The following is a 13,066-nucleotide window of genomic DNA, read 5'->3' as shown; positions in this document are numbered from 1 at the left end:
CTGAGATATGACAAGAGAAAATATATTGGAGAAGGCAATGAAAAAAATGAGAGAAGACAAAAAAAACCACTGGAATACAAAGGTCAAAAAAATTATTTCTACCCAGACACAAGTTTTGAGCTCCTGAAGAAGAGTAAGGAGTTTAACGCAGCAAAATCGATCCTATGGAAGAAAGGCTATAAATTTATGTTAAGAAGGAAGCTTATGTTAAGCGGTGCTTAAAATAGTTATCCCGGGGCAGCAAAACAGATTGTTCTCGGATCCGGAGAAAGCACGAGAATTTGCAGAACACCTGCAAGACAGAAAGAGAGATGAAGAGATGTAACAAGAACAAAGAATGATGACAAACTTCATATAAAGAAGAAAAATTATGTATAAGTAAGAAGTAAGTGGGGAATAAAGAGGGTGAGCTTTGTTATATGTGAAGATAAAAGTCTTCTGGAGGGGGTTGGGTTGGAGAGAATAACAGTCACTGTGAAATCAGTTGATGCTTGCGAGCGGGTTCACAACCCAAATGGAGAGGGGAGTTGTGGTTGCCTGGCAAGGGACAAGGGGAAACTCGGGGGGAGGGGGGGACATTTGGGGTTGAGGGAATTTTAGACATGGGAATATTGGAAATATTTTATGTTTTAGAAGTGTTGTCTTACAGTGCATTCAAAAAAAAATGGATATGGGGGAAAGGTGGTGATGAGGAAGCAGAAATGAGAGGTAAACAACGTATGAAATGGCCATGTTGAACTATATGACTATAAATATTAACGGAATACATAACCAAATCAAAAGGAAGAGGCTGTTAAATTTACTGAAGAAAGAAAAAATTGATATAGCATTCGTGCAAGAAATACATCTAACTGAAGTGGAACACAAGAAATTAAGGAGAGACTGGGTAGGGCACGTAATGGCAGCATCATATAATTCAAAAGCCAGAGGAGTAGCTATATTAATCAATAAAAATGTACCAATCAAAGTAGAGGAGGAAATAATAGATCCAGCAGGGAGGTATGTAATGATAGTGTCATATATATTCAGAATTTTGGAATTTGCTCAATGTATATGCACCTAATGAAGAGGATCAAAAATTTATACAAGATATATTTTTGAAGATTGTAGATACGCAGGGGAATATACTGATAGGAGGGAACTTTAACCATAATTTGGACTCAAAGATAGATAAAACTGGAAAAAAGACGAGCAGAAAGAACAAAGTAACCAAATTTATGGTTAAATCGATGCAGGAAATGCAACTTTTGGATATATGGAGGAGACAACACCCAAAGGAGAAGGAATACTCATTTTATTCGAGAAGACATAAAACATACTCAAGGGTTGACCTGTTCCTGTTGTCAGTCCACATCCAAGGGAAAGTTAGAAAAACGGAACGAGATTGTTATCAGATCACTCACCCCTGTTATTAGCAATAGAGCTGGAGGACATCCCACCGAGAACGTATAGATGGAGATTAAACTCCATGCTACTTAAAAGACGGGATTTTGGAGAATTCATTGAGGGCCAAATTAAAATGTAGTTTGAAATAAATATGGAATCAGTGAAAGATAAATTTATACTATGAGATGCAATTAAATCTTTCATCAGAGGGCAGATAATATGTAACTAAGATGAAGAAGGACTACAATCGGAAATAGAATAGCTGGAAAGGGAAATAGCAAGTACAGAAAAAGAATTACCAACAAGGGAAGATACAACAAAAAGAAGAGAATTGGTGGACAAAAAAAATATGAAACACTACAAACGTACAAGGTGGAGAAGAACATAATGAAGACAAAGCAGAAGTATTATGAGCTAGGAGAAAAAATGCACAAAATACTGGCTTGGAAGCTTAAAACAGAACAAACTAAAAGAACAGTATTGGCATCAAGGAAAAAGGACAAACAAATTACAAATAACCCAACGGCAATCAATGAAAACTTCAAGGAATTCAATGAGCAATTATATCGAACTGAGAACAAAGGGAAAGAAGACAAAATAGATGAGTTTCTAGCTAAAACTGAACTACCGAAATTGCAAGAAGAGGAGCAAAACAAATTAATAAAATCATTTGAAATAGAGGAAATACAGGATATATTAAAAAAAACCTACCGAACAATAAAATGCTGTGAGAGGACAGACTCCCAATAGAATTCTATAAAACATTTAAAGACTTATTAATTCCTCCTCTCCTGGAAGTAATGAACCAGATTGAAGAAACACAAAACATGCCAGATTCATGCAAAACAGCAATAATTACAGTAAAACCAAAGACGGGGAAAGATCTACTAACACCAGCATCATATAGACCAATATCTCTACTCAACTCAGATTATAAGGTAATAGCTAAACTATTAGCAAACAGATTGGCCGACCGTGTACCAAAAATAGTAAAACTAGATTAAACTGGATTTATTAAGAAAAGGCGAACAACGGACAATATCTGTAAGTTCATTAACTTAATCCATGTAGTACAAGGAAACAAGACGCCAATAGTGGCAGTTGCCTTAGATGCAGAGAAAGCCTTTGACAGAGTAGAATGGAATTATTTATTCAAAGTACAACAGAGATTCAACCTACCAGAGAAATATATTAATTGGATTAAAGCATTATATAAGGGACCATTGGCGAAGGTGACAGTAAATGGATATATATCAAACCAATTTAAATTAAGCAGGTCAACTAGGCAGGGATGTCCACCATCTCCCTCACTGTTCACGTTACCTATAGAACTCTTGGCAGAACTGATAAGAACAGAAAATAAAATGAGAGGGATAAAAATAAAAGAAGGAATATAAAATCAGTCTATTTGCAGATTATGACATAGTATACTTAACAGAACCAGAATTATCAATAAAAGAATTACATAAGAAATTGAAGGAATATGGAGAAGTATCGGGGTACAAGATCAACGCAAATAAAAGTGAAGCGATGCCAATGAATAATGCGGATCTCACAACGTTTAAGAAAGAATCATCATTTAAATGGCAAACACAAGCAATCCGATACCTAGGTATTCAACTAGATAATAATCTAGGCCATCTATACAAATTAAATTATCACCCATTAATGAAGAAATTACAAGATGACTTAGAACATTGGAAAGATTTACCACTAACACTGATAGGAAGGGTAAATTCTATTAAAATGCATATCTTCCCAAGGATACAATACCTATTCCAATCATTACCAATTCACCTAACAGAGAAATTCTTCAAGGAACTAAAGAAAATAATAATGAAATTCTTATGGATAGGGGGGGAAACCGAGGATAGCGCTAGATAAATTAACAGAATGGGACAAACAAGGGGGCTTACAGCTACCAAACTTTAAGAATTATTATAGAGCACCACAATTAAGATACCTATCAGTTTTTTTATCAAACAAGGGACCAGATTAGAGCTAGATAAAATAGGGGAGAAGGTACCTGAACATATACTATATAAGTGTGATGAAAAGCTGGTGCAACATGGGAATTCACCAGTACTGCACCATCTGCTCAACATTTGGAAGAAGATTCACGTAGAAAGGAAAAAAACAAATTACCAACTAACAAAATTAATATTGATCAAAATCAACTAATCCCTTTCACAATAGGTAACCTTTCCTTTGGGAGAGAAAAGGGATCAAAAGAATAGAAAATTGTGTTTTGGGAAATAAATTATTATCTTTTGAACAAATGAAGTACAAATATGGTATAACTCACGGTACAATGTTTGCATACCACCAACTGAAAACCTACTTGAATAACAAATTGGGAAGCAGGCTGAGGTTACCAGAAGGAAGCAGTTTTGAATATGTGATTACAGACACAATGATAATTAAAAGATTTATAACAAACATGTACATCAATCTGCAAGAGAAAGAGAACAATGAAATAAGCTGTAAACCCAAACAAAAGTGGGAACAAGATCTAAACATAAAGATAAAAAATGAAATATGGGAAAAGCTATGCTCCGGAACTATGAGAAATACAATAAACACGAGGTTATGCATGATACAATATAATTGGTTACACAGGCAATACACCATGCCCCAAAAGTTAAATAAATGGGACCCAACAGTATCAGATAGATGTTTTTGTTGTAAGAAGGAAACGGTACATGCAATCTGGGCATGTGAGAAAGTGGAAAAGTTTTGGGAAGATCTAAATCAGGTATTAAATAAAATCACGGAGAGTCTCCAGGTGGCGCTCATGGAGTAAACACGTTTTGGTTTTTGCTCCATAAAATATACTATTTTTAACCTGTATCCACCTTTGAACTAACTTCACAGAAGTCAGAAAGATCTTTATTATTTCTCTAATTATACTTGAGTCTGAAAATTTTGAAGAAATGACTGAAGGAAAAGCTACACGAGCTAAAACCCGGGGAGAAGAAGGTAACGGCCGAGAGAAGAAACAACCAGACATTAAACTAAGTGAGATGACCTTCACTGACTTTTTAAAATTCTTTCGTGATGAATTCAAAGATGTTTGTCGCAAAAAAGACCTAGCTGAACTTCGTACAGCTTTAATTGCCTCAGAAGCTAAATAAAATCACAAAAAATAACATACCAAAAAATTCCAGAGATCTTTCTTCTAAGTAATATAAGAAGTAAAGAATTAGGCCTCAAATTGGATGAAGCACAAAAAAGATTTATTATGATAGCCTTAGCTGTCACAAAAAAATGTATAATGTCAACCTGGAAATCAGAAGATCGACTGAGAATACAGCAATGTTACATAGAAATGAATAAATGTATTCCATTGTAAAAAAATAACATATAATTTAAGAAATCACAGTATTTGAACAAATTTGGGAACCGTACATGGAACACAACAGAGAGGTCCTACCGTGGACCTCCACCCCCTAAAATGACAGTATGAGAAGAAGACGAAATTAACTGACCCAGTGTGTAAAAGTAGATGACACGATTTTCTTGTTTATTTTCATTGTGTGATGACATTGTTTCATGGGTTTAATGTATTGTATATGTGGAACATATAGTGGGTGGGGAGGGGGATGGGAAGGAGGGAGGGAAGGGAGGGGGGAAAAGGGAAGAAAAGGACACTGTGTATATTCAAGAGGGGAATGTTTATGTGTATTTTGGTCAATATGGTTCATAGTGTGAAAAATAAAAAAAAATTTTAAAAACTTGATCACAAGTTCACAGGCGACACCATCGTTGTTGGCCGAATAATTGGAAGTGATGGATATGGAGAACCTGGTTGGGTAGTGACAGAACAACTATTTCACTCTCAACATCAAGAGCAAGATGCACCTGTCTGCATTGATGTCACATTCCTCGGTGTCCATATTTAAATTTTAAATTTAAATGAACACCACGGTAACAGGCCCTTTTGGGCCACAAGCCTGTGCTACCTAATTACACCCAATTAACCTACAACCCCAGTCAGCTTTGAAGGGTGGGAGGAAACCCACGCAGACACGGGGAGAATGAACAAACTCCTTACAGACAGCGCGGGATTCGAAATAGAGTCTGCCATAACAGCGTTGCGCTAACCGCCCCTTTCAGAACCCCTTTCCTGGAGCCAGCACATTGAGGCAATTGTGAAGAAGGTGCACCAACCCCTTTATTCCTAAGGAATCTGAGGATATTTGGCATGTCTTCAGAAACTCTGTCAAACCTCTACTGGAGCATCGTGGACAGTAAGTTGACTGGTTTCACCACAGCCTGGTTAGGCAATGTATGTGCCCAGGAACACAGACAGCTGCAGAAAGTAGGAAACACAGCCAGGTCCATCACAGGCTCCAACCTCCCATCCATTGCAGACCTCTATGTGAGGCGTGCCCTCAAGAAGGTGGCCAACATCATAAAGTACTCCATCATCCTGGTCACAACCTCTTCTACCTTTGGGTGGAAGGCCAGCATCTCTAGGTTCAAGAACAGCTTCCTTGACCCACTACAGTCTGTGCTATTGCAGGACATTTTTTTTGCACAATGAATATTGTCAATATATTTAATATTTTTAATTTCATTCACTTTGCTATTATTTTTCTTTCCAAGTACCTGTTGGACTGTAGCAAGCAAGAATTTTGGAGCATTTGTGCAATGTGTATGACACAATATCCTCATGAATGTACCTGTTGTTATTAAAGTAGTACATCTGACACAAAGCTCAGGTTCCTACTGCCTGCTCTGTGGACAATAATGTTTGGGCTTATCTTTCATCTTCCACCCCCTCCCCCTCCCTTCGCCCCCGTCCAGTTCAGATAACATGAATTGGGTAAACCAATCCTTCTCAACTTGGACCCTGATGTTGAAACCCCCCTCAGGCTTTGTCTCTATTCGCACACTGACTCACTTTTTGTGGTTCCATGTTATTGCAACCGAAACAGTAGTAACTTTAGATTTTAGCTATGGCATTTATTTTCCCACCATTTCCTACTTTTAGAGCTCGAAAAATAAATCTAACATTCATAGTTTTTTATTAATTCTGCGCAGGTTTCTTTCTTGGAATGGACACTGCCCACACAGGAAATGAGTTGTATGCCATACTGCCCATCCTTTTACTCAACCCTTCTCCCTCAACAATATTATGTGTTGAAACAGACTGGAATGGAGGGGCTGGGATTAAAAAGCAGGAACAGCAAAGGTGGTGATAAGAATCCAAGTATATTCTAATGTGAATACAGGACTCTCTGACAAATAATGTCATTTCATTTAGTCTTTTAGCTGTTATTTTCTTTTCCAGCTCTGTTCTTTGCATGAAATTTGGCAGAAGATTGCAATAATTCCTCCTCTACATTATTCTGGGAGTCTTCTGGAATGCTGTGTTAGTTTTCTGGGCCCTGTCGCTGGCAAGACAGAGTAAAAAGACACTTGCATTCTGGAAAAGCGTCCCTCCCTGATTATCTGCCTGTCTTTCAAGGTTGCATGGAGACACGCACATCTGCCTCACTTTCCCCGTGGTCAAGATAGAGTATGGCAAGGCTCAGAAATATTCCTGATCTGTACATGCATGAATTAGAACTCTGGCCACCTACAAGTTGTAACTGAAGATGCCATTTGCGTTCTTATCCCCTCGACCCCATCCCCTCCCCTTTTGTTTGGTTCTCTGTCTATTTCTTGCTGTTCCTGTTGAAAGGTTTCAGCTCAAACCGCATTTTGTGTGGCTCTGAACTGTACAAAATACCCTTTTCTCCCCCGATAAATTTGTAAACTTGTAAATTTTAGATGATTTTAGTGCATCCGACTTTAGAAATTAGTCACCAAGTCTTTTTGCCATGGACCTGTTTTTAACTATTTGCCTGTGTTTTCTCCACTCCAGTGTGGAAAACTAGCTGGATCAAATACATTTTACCTCGATAAAGCTATCCCGCTAACTAGACAGGGTACTGGAAATAGGATGCCCGTCATGCAAACTGTGTCAATTTGTTACGGGTTCCACATAAGTAATGTGCATGTACCTTTATTTCTATGTTCTAAAGTTAGTCCATGTTGCAGAAAATGTCCATGAACCATGCAAACACAACAATGTCATTTTAAAATGTGCTTAATATTTCGATGTGAAGCTCCTTCATCAGAATTGGGTGGGGGAGGGCAGATGCCTCTGGTAGAAACAGGCAAAACATGGAGATATAATGTGAACAAGATTATCTGGACAAAATTGAATGGGAGCAATTAGAGAGTGGGAACATAGATAAAAGAATGTAGATGTGGTAAACTACAGAGTCAGGCAATACACATCCTCCATTCCAGAGGAGGGGGGGGGGGTTGGGGAGGTGTGGAAAACAAACAGTCAATATCATAGATGGGTGACTGAAACTAGCCCCTCTCACACTTTCAAGTGATCCCAGGAATTAACAGCCAATTAGCCTTTAAAGTGTCTAGTGTGAAAGCAATATCAGCTCAACTCCAGCATCAGATGACATCATCTCCTGCCGGGGATTGATGGCCTCGACCCCGAGTACAATCCCCGGCACCTGCAGACGTCGGCGTTACAGTCATGCAAGTGTGAAACGGCAGTGCATTGTGGGATAAAAATTACCTAAGTTTTTGCGTGAGTGCAGGAAGAAAAGATGAAAATGAAGGCTACACTGCTCCTGCAATAACACACAACCAGACGGGTTGAGCTCTGTGAGTAGACTAGTTTATTGCAGGCTGCTGGGCTGCACTTATACTCCCAGCCCGGACCTGGCTGAAAACCGCGCTGGAGGGCGCTGACGTCATCCAGGCGTCACGTGGTCCCCAAGTGCGGGTTTCTGAGCCCTGAGCTGGAAGGAAGGGAAACCCCCGACGGCGCCATTTTGGCCGGCTGCCTCATCGCGTGGCTTACAAGCGGGGCCAGTTCGCCTGCCTTGTAGTGAGCCGCCACACAGCTCCCCCCCAGAACTGGCGTCAATGTCCTTTTTTGCCGGGCGGCCTCGCTTCTTGGGCAGGGCAAAGACCACGGGCTTGGTGAGATTGAGGTGCACTGGCTTCAGCCTGTCCATGGTAAACAGCTCATGCCTGCCCCCAAGTCCAGTGTGAACATCGAGCCAGAACGCTGTATAACCCTGTATGAGCCCTCGTATGGTCACTGCAGAGGTGCCACGGTCGGGCCCCGCCGAACAAAAACGAACTCCACGGAAAGCAGCTCACCAGGAATGTGAGTCGGGTGGGTGCCATGTCTGGGTGGTGGTGGGGGTTCGAAGGAGTCCAAATGTGCCCTGAGATGAGGAAGTAGTTCATGCGGTGACCGCTGGGGATTGTGTGGTGTGTTGACGAACTCACCAGGTTGTGCCAACGGCGCACCGTAGACCAGCTCAGCTGATGATGCCTGCAGATCTTCCTTGGGAATGGAGTGGATGCCCAGGAGCACCCAAGGCAGTTCATCCGTCCAGTTGGGACCGGTGAGGCGGGCCATGAGCACCGACTTAAAGTGGTGGTGCAGACGTTCAACCAGTCCATTGGCCTGCGGGTGGTAGGCCGTGGTATGGTGTAGCTGTATCCCTAACCTGTTGGCGAGCTGTGCCCAGAGCGCAGATGTGAACTGGGCGCCCCGATCACTGATGAGGTGAGCCGGGACGCCGAACTGGGTGACCCAACCATGCAACAGGGCTCAGGAGCAGGAGTCGGTGGAGGCGTCTGGCATTGGGATCACCTCAGGCCAGTGAGTGGTACAGTCCACCACCATAAACAGGTAACGGTTGCCCCAGGAAACGGGTAAGGGCCCGACGATGTCCACGTGAATGTGGCTGAACCGTTCCCGGACGTGCTCGAAATCCTGTACGGGTGCCCTGGTCTGCCTGTACACCTTGGATATCTGGCAATGGGTGTATGTTCTGGCCCAGCCTGCGATCTGCTTCCGCAGCCCATGCCATACGATCCATTCTGCCACCATCTGGACCGTGGACCTGATGGACAGATGTGTAAGGTCGTGGATGTGACTGAAGACCTGCCTGCGCCACTCCTGTGGAACCATTAGCCGTGGGGTGCCCAAAGAGATATCGCACAGGATGGTGCCTTCGCCGCTCGGAGTCAGGAGGTCTCGGAACTGCAGGCTGGTGATGGCGGTCTTGAAGGCCCTCGTCTCCTCATCAGCTTCCTGGTCCTGGGCGAGCTGGTCGAAGTCAAGGCCGGGCATCAGCGTGAAGATGGCCGGTTGTGAGAGTGCATCGGCAACCACATTGACCTTCCCCGCCTTGTGCCGAATGTTGGTGGTAAACTCCGACACGAAGGAGAGGTGACGCTGTCGGCGGGCTGACCATGGATCCTTTGCCATCGCGAGTGCCTGGATGAGAGGTTTGTGGTTGGTGAACATGGTAAAAGTCCTCCCCTCCAAAAAAATAGCGGAAATGCCGCACCACCAGGTACAGGCACCCGGTCGAAGGCACTATACTTGCGTTCCAGCGGGCGGAGCAGGCAGCTGAAAAATGCCGGTGGGTTCCAATGCCCATTCACCTACTGCTCCAGGACGACACCGACGGCTGTGGCAGAGGCATCAACAGAGAGTGCCATATGCAGGTCGGTGTGCGGGTGGGCGAGCATGGCGGCCTTCGCGAGGGTGTCCTTGGTAGCCTCGAACGCGGTGCAGGCTTCTGGGTTCCCAGCGAGAGTCTTGCACTTGGCTGCGAATGAGTGCAAACAGTGGCTGCATGATGCGCCAGCTCCCGGGATGAAGCAGTTGTAAAAGTTGACCATACCTGCAAACTCCTGCAGCCCCTTGAGGCTGTTCGGGCATGGGAACTCCCTGATGGCAGCAACCTTCGCAGCAGCAGGCGTGGCTCCTTCAGCCATGATGTTAGGGCCCAGGAACTGCATGGGCTCTTTCCTGAACTGGCACTTGGCCGGGTTGATGGTAAAGGCCAAAGTCCGCCAGCTGGGAGAAAATGGCATGTAGGTGGGCCTTGTTGCGCCCGGTCCTTGCTGGCGACAAGGATGTCGTCCAAATAAATAAAGATGAAATCCAAGTCCCTGCCCACTGAGTCCATGAGGTGCTGGAAGGTCTGAGCAGCGTTCTTGAGCCCGAACAGTATGCGCAGGAATTCGAACAGGCCAAAGGGGGTGATGATGGCCGTCTTGGGTATGTCCTCAGGGTGCACCGGGATCTGGTGATATCTGCACACCAGGTCAACCTTGGAGAAGAACCTCATGCCGTGCAGGTTGGCCTTAAAGTCCTGGATGTGAGGGATGGGGTAACGGTCAGGAACGGTTGCCTCATTGAGCCGTCGATAGTCTCCGCAGGGATGCAGCCACTGGAGGCTTTCGGGACCGGGCGGAGCAATGAGGCCCATGGGCTGTCGGACCACCGAATGATCCCCAGCTCCAACAGGTGCGAAAACTCCTCCTTCGCTACCTGGAGCTTGTCAGGTGGGAGCCGGCATGCCTTGGCGTGAACCGGCGGGTCCTGGGTGGGGATGTGGTGGAACACCCCATGGTGCGGCGATGCAGCGGAGTACTGTGGTTTGAGGAGTGTTGGAAACTCATCCAGGATCTGCTGGAACTCATCTCTGGGCATGCTGATCGTGGCCATCTGCGGTTGCTCCGAGCGGGAGGCATCGAGGCGAATGTCCTGGAAGATACGGGCGTCCACCTTGAATGTCCACCAAAAGCCCGTGTGCGAGGAGGAAGTCTGCACCTAAGATGGCAGTCAGGAGGGACGAGTCGGTGAACCTCCACGAGAAATACTGTTGGCCGATCTGGAAGTGGACTGCTTTGTCTCCATATGTCTGGATTGTTGTTGCATTGGCCGCATGGAGGGAGGTCCACGAGGTCTGTTCCTGGATTCGATGGCCGTGGCTGGTATGATGCTGATCTGGGCTCCAATGTCAATGAGGAACCACCAGCCGCTGACTGAGTCCCGCAGGTAGAGAAGGCTGTGTCCTTGACCAGCCGCCGCAGCCATTAACAGCGGCCAGTCTAGTCGTTTCCCTGGAAACTCCCTGGAAGCTCTCATGAACCAGCAGCGGGCGGATGTCCCCGGGCTTATGTTCGAGGAAGATGTGCTAGAAAAGTGGGCAGTTGGTATGCTCACCCATGAGCGCGAGCATCTCGTCCATCAGTTCCATTGGGGTCCTGACCCCAGGGCATCGAGGTGCAGCACCCGAGCGGGACGCTGATGTCTGGATAGTCCGAGGGACTTGGTGAAAGTGATGAGAAGGTAAGCTATTTAAGTCGGGGGCTTACCGGGGCTTGGGCATACTTGGTTCGTCTGGGAGTCGGAGGAGGAGGAGCTTAGTGAAAGTGATGGGGTTAAATTGGTCAAGGGGCCAATAAAAGGAGTGAAAGGGGAGGGAGCGGCCAGTGAGGAGTGGGGCAGTGAAGGAGTGGAGACTTGAGACTTTGGCTCGAGGGATTTTGGTAAGAAGGAGCTCCCTGTGTGGTAAGGTGTCCTTTTTGGTTAGTCTTTTAGTATTATTTGTTTAGTTTTTCTTTTAAATAACCTATATACATTGAGAAGGGAGGTAATGGAGTCAGCTGGGGTAGTCAAATGCTCCAATTGTGGGATGTGGGAAGTCAGAGATAGCACAGCTGTTCCTCACGACTACACCTGCAAAAGGTGCATCCAATTGCAACTCATGAGCGACCGTGTTAGGGAGCTTGAGTTGCAATTGGATGAACTGAGGATCATGGGAAACAGAGGCAGTGATAGAGAGGAGTTACAGGGAGACAGTCACCCCTAGAAGGCAAGAGTCAGGGAATTGGGTGACTGTAAGGAAAGGAGGGAGAGTGCCAGTGCAGAGTATCCCTGTGGAAGTGCTCTCAGCAACATGTATTCGGCATTGGATACTGCTGGGGGGAACAGCCTATCAGGGACGAGTCGTGGGGGTCAGGTCTCTGGCACAGGGGCTGCCCCTGAGGCTCAGAAGGGAAGGAGGAATAAGAACAGGGTAATTGTGGTTGGGGACTCACTTGTCAGAGGGACAGATAGGAGGTTTGTTGGATGAGATCGGGGATCCAGGTTGGTCTGTTGCCTCCCTCGTGCTAGGGTCAGGGATGTCTCTGATCGAGTTCACAGAATTCTGCAAGGAGAAGGTGAGCAGCCAGAGCCAGAAGTCATGGTCCATGTGGAGACCAATGACTTAGAAGTGGGGATGAGGTCCTGAAACAGGAATACGTAGAATTAGGCAGGAAGTTAAAAAACAGGACCTCTATGGTAGTAATCTCTGGATTGCTGCCGGTGCCAAGAGCTAGAGAGGGTAGTAATAGGAAGATGTGAAGGATGAATGCGTGGCTAAAGAGGTGGTGCAGGGGACAGGGGATAAGATTTTTGGATCATTGGGATCTCTTCTGGGGAAAGTCGGACCTGTACAAAAGGGACGGACTCCACTTGAACTGGAGGGGGACCAATATCCTGGCAAGCAGATTTGTTAGAGCTATGGGGGAGGGTTTAAACTAGTTTGGCAGGGGGGTAGGGAGTAGAGTTTGAGAGCAGTGTCTAGGGTGCATGGCCACCTAGTTAAGAATGATAAATATAACAAAAGAAGGATGGAGGTTAAGGTAAAAGGTAGAATACGGAATATATGTGAGGGTCATTCTCTGAAATGCGTGTACTTTAATGCAAGAAGCATAGTGAACAAGGTAGATTAGCTTAGAGCATGGATTGGCACTTGGAATCATGATGTTGTGGCAATTAGTGAGACCTGGTTACAGG

This window comes from Narcine bancroftii, chromosome 12 (genome assembly GCF_036971445.1).
Source record: "Narcine bancroftii isolate sNarBan1 chromosome 12, sNarBan1.hap1, whole genome shotgun sequence".
Taxonomy (NCBI): Eukaryota; Metazoa; Chordata; class Chondrichthyes; order Torpediniformes; family Narcinidae; genus Narcine; species Narcine bancroftii.
This window is presented reverse-complemented; position numbering follows the sequence as displayed.